Source organism: Citrus clementina, unplaced genomic scaffold (assembly GCF_000493195.1).
Source record: "Citrus clementina cultivar Clemenules unplaced genomic scaffold, Citrus_clementina_v1.0 scaffold_8, whole genome shotgun sequence".
NCBI lineage: Eukaryota > Viridiplantae > Streptophyta > Magnoliopsida > Sapindales > Rutaceae > Citrus > Citrus x clementina.
Window position 1 is genome coordinate 9,126,930 of NW_006262022.1, and position 7,224 is coordinate 9,134,153.

The following is a 7,224-nucleotide window of genomic DNA, read 5'->3' on the forward strand; positions in this document are numbered from 1 at the left end:
TAATGAATTGATACCCACTAGAGTAACTACCGGAAGGGGTGAAGGCATTGATTATAGAAGTTGAAATTTGTCCCACTTAAGACTATTTTCCCTTACCATTTTTCGATCAAATGCTTGATGGATTAGCAGGCCCTGAATTTTATTGCTTTCTAGATGGCTACTCAGGATATAATCAGATTCCCATAGCACCAAAAGATCAAGAGAAAACTACTTTCACTTGCCCTTTTGGCACATTTGCATATAGGAGAATGCCATTTGGATTATGTAATGCACCTGCTACATTTCAATGATGCATGTTAAGCATTTTTTCTGATATGGTTGAACGATTCCTTGAAGTCTTTATGGATGACTTTTCTGTCTTTGGTGATTCATTTGATCAATGTTTACATCATCTAACACTAGTTCTGCAGAGATGTATCGAGAAGAACTTGATCTTAAATTGGGAGAAATGCCATTTTATGGTAAAACAAGGTATTGTTCTCGGTCACATCATTTCGAGCAAAGGTATTGAGGTTGACAAAGCCAAGGTGGATCTCAATTCTAATCTTCCTCCACCCAAAACAGTCAGAGAAGTAAGATCTTTCCTTGGGCATGCTGGTTTCTATAGACGTTTCATTAAAGATTTTAGCAAAGTTTCTAGACCCTTATGCAATTTACTTGCTAAGGATGTACCTTTTATCTTTAATGATTCATGTCTTATGGCGTTTGAAAAATTAAAACAGTTGTTGACATCATCACCCATCATTCAGGCCCCAAACTGGAGCTTACCATTTGAACTAATGTGTGATGCATCTGATTATGCAGTAGGAGCAGTATTAGGACAAAGAGTTGATCGAATTCCCCACGTTATTTACTATGCTAGTATGACATTAAATGATGCACAATTGAACTATTCAACTACTGAAAAAGAAATGCTAGCAGTAGTGTTTGCATTGGAAAAATTTCGATCATATCTCATTGGTTGTAAAATAATTATATTCACGGATCATGCTGCTCTTAAATATCTTCTCACAAAGAAAGATGCAAAAGCCAGACTAATTCGTTGGGTGTTACTTTTGCAGGAATTTGACTTGGAATTCAAAGATAAGAAAGGGACAGAAAATGTTGTGGCGGACCACCTCTCTCGTCTCCATTTTGACACAATTACAGAATTATTACCATTGAATGAGTCATTTCCAGATGAACAATTAATGAATGTGGAAGTATTACCTTGGTATGCTGATATAGTTAATTATCTTGTTACAGGTAAACTTCCAGAGCATTGGACCAAGCAAGATAAGGCTAAATTCTTTGCAGAGATAAAGAATTTCTTTTGGGATGACCCATATTTGTTCAAGTATTGTGCAGACCAAATTGTTAGACGATGTGTCCCAGAAAGTGAAATTCAGAATATCCTTTCATTCTGCCATAAACAAGCTTGTGGAGGCCATTTCAGTGCTAAGAAAATCGCGACTAAAGTTTTACAATGTGGTTTTTATTGGCCAACTATATTTCGAGATGCTTACACTTTCTGTTCTTCATGTGATAGGTGTCAACGAATGGGGAGCATTACGCGAAGGAACATGATGCCACTAAATCCAATTTTAGTGGTTGAGATTTTTGACGTATGGGGTATCGACTTCATGGGACCCTTTCCCCCGTCTTTTGGTCATCAATACATATTGGTTGCTGTTGACTACGTATCGAAATGGGTAGAAGCAATTTCATGTAGGACCAATGATCACAAGGTGGTGATAGCATTTTTGAAAAGCAACATTGTTTCACGCTTTGGATTCCCACGAGCGATAATCAGTGATGGTGGTGCCCACTTTTGTAACAAAGCATTCAAAGCTCTTTTGACAAAGTATTCAATCACACACAAAGTGGCAACTCCGTATCATCCGCAAACCAGTGGCCAAGTTGAGATATCCAATCGAGAAATAAAGTATATATTAGAAAAAACAGTGAGGCCAGACAGGAAAGATTGGTCATTAAGACTTGATGATGCATTATGGGCATATAGAACGGCTTTCAAGACCTCGATTGGGATGTCACCCTACAGGCTAGTGTATGGAAAAGCTTGCCACCTACCTGTGGAACTCGAGCATCGTGCATATTGGGCTATCAAGAAATTCAATTTTGACATGCAGCAAGCCAGCTCAGAAAGAAGATTACAGCTGGCAGAACTTGAAGAAATTCGCAATGATGCATACGAAAATGCCAAGATTTACAAGCAACGAATGAAAGTCTTCCATGATAAGCAAATTATGAGAAAATCGTTCACTCCAGGTCAGAAAGTGCTTTTATTCAATTCTCGCTTGCACCTATTACCAGGTAAGTTACGCTCTCGTTGGTCTGGTCCCTTTATTGTTCATACTGTTTTTCCACATGGGGCAATTGAAATTAAGGACCCAAAGAACGATGTCACGTTTAAAGTTAATGGTCAAAGATTAAAACCGTATCTAGAGTACCAACCACATGACGAAGACACCGAAATAAATTTGAGTGACCCACCAAATTTGAATTGATTTTTTTTCTTTTCGTTGATTTGATTTTTTTTTTCTTTCTTTTTATTATTATTCTTTTGCTAATTGAAATTGTTTTTGCATAAGTGTGTTTATTTTACCATTAAGTTTTCTCTTATCATTTTTAATCATGAGTCTCATACTTAGACCGTTCCTCCTGAACATTCTTAAACCACTTCAACGTGTCAAAACTCATCTCAAAAGGCAGATTCAATTTTGTAAAACACAACGCATTTGGGCTCTACAACCACCAGAGTTAGTAGCCTATGTTGAGGATTTATAACGCCAACTCAGAGACATTGAGAGAAGTGTTTACGACATCCAGTTAGAGCTTGAGGTAAATTCAATAAGAGGACGATTTTAATTTTCTTTGTGTGTTTTAATTTGTTTTTCTGTTTGTGTGCTTTAGTTTGTTACCCCGGTGAAGTGGCGGATAACGGTACTCCGTGACAATCAAGTCGGTTACTTCAGTTTCCCATAATAACTGATATTCTGAGGCGAAAGTATGGACAGAAATGAGATTCTAGCGAAGCTTCACAAGCGATTCCCTTCACTTCCTCAGAATGCCCTCCTTACGATCTATAAAGCTCGGTCCGAACGCATGCGATTACTCATGAGGAATAACATACCTGCTGACATCCGTTGGTTAATCGAGGCTAAAGTACGATCGGCAGGTGAGTTACCTCCAAAATTTATTGCATTCATGCCTGGTTGTGGTAAAGGAAATTATGCAAGAAAACGACGAGCTCGAAGAATTTCTGTTGCTTGTCATAAGTGTGCCAGAATGAGTTGCAATAAAAACCCATGTTCTTTAGGAATGGTGTCTGATAACAGGGAAGATAAGATTCAATTCATTAGGGATGGCTTGAATAAGGAGTCATTGGATGATATCCTTTTGTCTCTTGAAACGCATCCCAGTGGATATGTGCAAGGAGCGATTCTCCAGTTATGGCCATTATTCCAGAAAGAGCATGCACGATATAGTCTTGTGAATCTGACTATAAATGACCCTGTTTGCCAGTTTATAAGAAAGCTGGATAGGAAGCCTATCCTCGACCCATAGAGGGCGTTCAAGCCGTTTCTGGACGTAAAACCAGAGGAAGATGTGAGCCACAGTCGCAACTACCTGTAAATATCCTTTTACTTTATTGTTATTTTATTTCACTATTGTCTTATTGTTTGCATTATTGTCTTTAATAATTTTATTACTGTTTGCTTTTTCCTTTTTACTGTTTTCTTTTTGACTTGCGAGCCACGTGCTTTACGCGTTATTTGACACTGACATATTACCTCATACACAACCATGATCCACTGTCACCAAGATTCTTAAATGTGATTTTCTTTTTGTCAAGCACTCACAAATTGTTTTCGAGAAGTATCACAATGGCAGCTACTCCCAATAGACAATTCAAGAACATTTGTGTGCTTTCTGGATTTACCTATGGCAAACATAAAGAGTTCGTTGAAGCAGCTATAGATCTTGGTCGAAGCATAGCAGCGAGAAACTTACACTTGGTGTATGGAGGAGGTAACCGAGGGTTATCAAAAATGGTCTCAGAAGCAGCTTTTATCAGAGGAAGTCAAGTGTTAGGCATCATCCCAAGAGTCTTAAAACCATTGGGCAGTTCGTCTGACTCATCAACTGGAGAAGAGTTAGTCGTCTCAGGTATGCAAGAAAGAATAACTGAAATGCTTAATCATGCTGATGCTTTTATTTTCCTTCCAGGAGATCTTGCAACACTAGAGGCACTTATCACGCTAGCATCTTGGGCCCATCTGCACATCCACCAAAAACCCATCGGTTTGTTAAATGTCAATAATTTTTATGATGGCTTTATCGCATTTCTTAACCATGCAATAAAAAACTATTTCATTCCTTCTAATTTGAAAAAGCTTTTTATTTGTGCTCACACTGCTAATGAGCTACTTGATATGTTACAAGCTTATAAACCGGAGCCAGACCCCTAGACCTTTGTGTTGGAGCGCCCAAATAATGATGGTAACAATAGCCGCAGTAAGAAGTACAAATTAGATTTAACTCTCCGCTTGTAAATATTGTTTTCTGTATTGCACCACCCAGGTGATGTCTTCTAAACTCTACTTCTTTCCTTTCAAACATTGAGGACAATGTTTCGTTCTGGTTGGGGGGAGGGAATAGTCGACAATTGTGGAATTTTGGTTAAATTTTTACTAATTTTTGTTGTAGAAACTAATTGTTGCTAACTTTTTGTGTCGAAGATGGCTGAATATGGAGTGTAGTGACTCTAGAAACGCATCTTTATCGTAAAAAAAATTAAAAAAACTAAAAAAAAAAATTTCAGACATTTTCTTTTTCTTTATTATGTTTTTATGTTTATTTTTCTTCTTTTTAATTTCTCCTCTATAAATATATATTTTCCAACTTGTGAGTCGAAGATGGCTGAATATGGAGTGTAGTTCCTCTAGAAACGCATATTCTTTAAAAAAAAAAACATTTTTGTTTTCTATCATTTTACGTGTAACTTTTCTAATTAGTTTTTATGCATCATTTTCACATTTCTGCATGCATATTTTCCTTTCATGCTTAGAATAGGTTAGGGGGTAGAATGTTGTTTAAAAAAAAAATTGTGTGATTTGTTTTAACATTGGATGACATGATTAATTTCAAATTTTAGTATTTGTATTATCTTTGGTCTTAAGTGATGTTACATTATGTTTGCTACTCTACATGTTGATGTCAGAGACAAATATAAGTTGCTTGAAGGAATGAACATGTCATAATAAGTACCAAGTGAGTTTTTGAGCCTATTATTTTTCTTGGAGAATAACCCTTTTGCCCACTCTTTATAGAGCTTAGCAGTTTATTATTTTACACACGATCTCTAAATTGCTTTCGAGTTAACCCTTAAAAAAATTATAAAATAAAAAAAAAGAAAAAGAAAAAAGAGTGTGTTGCTACATTTGGAGGCCCATCTAACTAGTAGATATGGAAAATTATTTAGAACCCTAAAAGACGATGGAGAGGCCATCTTTGATCCGTTTGAGCCTTTCAAGCCATCCCTTTTATTAAATATCCATAGTTAACCCTTTTGAGCCTTTAAAAAAAAAAAAAAAAACCTTTTCTTTGTCAACTTATCATCTTGACCCACTCCGATTTGGAGTATTACCCGATATCTTATAAGTTCCATCACCTATTTATGTTTAAGAAAATGTAAATAATTATTTTGTTCAGTGAAGTTATGTCAAATAAAAGCAAAAAAAAAAACAAAAACAAAAACAAAAGTTGTTGTTTCAAAAGAATAAAAATAGGTGAAATCCACCTTGCAACTTCCAAAAAAAAAAAAAATTCTCTGCATTTTTCTCAAACATACACTTTGTTTTCCTTATTTTCCTTCTTTGTTAGCCATGTCCCTAGCCTACGTTACATCCTAATAAAAGTCCTTCCTGATTTTAGGGAACTATAATCTGAAGTAGAAGCTAGTTATATGGGCTACAAAGATGTAGTGGTGCATATAAAATAAATAAATAAATAAATAAATTGGGTTGATTAACAGTTTTTATTTGACTTGAGATCGTATTATTTCTAAGCTGAGGGCATATTTATTTCATCTTGGTGAGAGCATGTGATATCACTTCTTTATTATTTTCTCTCTCAATTACCATTCATTGGAGTGACTATTTTTATTGGGATTAATTTATTTGTGAGAGTGTCACTACTTCCAGTGAGATTTTGGGGTTTGACATGTCATTCTTGAGAGTAGCTATAACAAAGTCTACTGGGCTAATTCATGTGGATGGTTGATGTTGGTGTGATGTTGCTTTAGACTGGAGATAATGCTTATACTTTTATTTGCTATCATTAATCTGATGGAATAAATACGAGTGTTTCTATTAAAACAAAAAAAAATTATTTTGAATTTGAATTTTGTTTTCGCTTTATTTGCTAGGGACTAGCAATAAGCTGGTTGGGGGGTGTGTTGAGTGTTAGAAAATGCATATTTATAAAGGAGAAAACTATCATTTTACATTTTAAGTCTTACTAACAACCCTTACTTTTATATATTTAACCTTCTTGTGATTTAATTACATGTGTTTTATTTTAATTAAGTATTTTATGTATTTTAGGGGCATTATAGTCATTTCACAATAAAGGAGAGATCAGACGGCAAAACGGACATCACTTTTGAACTCAGGACGGTCGAAAACCTTAGGCGGAGCATAAAAGGAAAAATGGCACTATTCACATGTACGGTACTATTCACGTGTACGGTACTGTATACGTTACTGTTCACGACACTGTTCACATAGACGGATGATGACGTGGCATTGACCGATGATGTGGCATTGACTGATGAGGTGTCACAATCCTGTTGGACTAAAATTCTTATGTACTGTTGATGGTGACGTGGCAGCATATCAGTGGACGAAAAATCTCGCGTACGGTGCATGCATCACACAGGATTATTTTCAACCAAACTGTGTTACTGTTCATCCGGGTCAAACCGCGTTACTGTTCAAAGTCGGGTCAAACCGTGTTACTGTTCATCCACGTGGTCAAACCGTGGACTGTTGACTGATGACGTGGCGCAATCCTGAGCGTCCAAACTGTTTTTAATCCGATGGCCATGATTTACTCCATGTATCTATAAAAAGGGGGCCTCTCCCCCCTAATTTGATATCTCTGAATCCATTTTCTGTAATTCCCTCTCCATCTTGTATTTTCTTCGTATTTTAATAAATT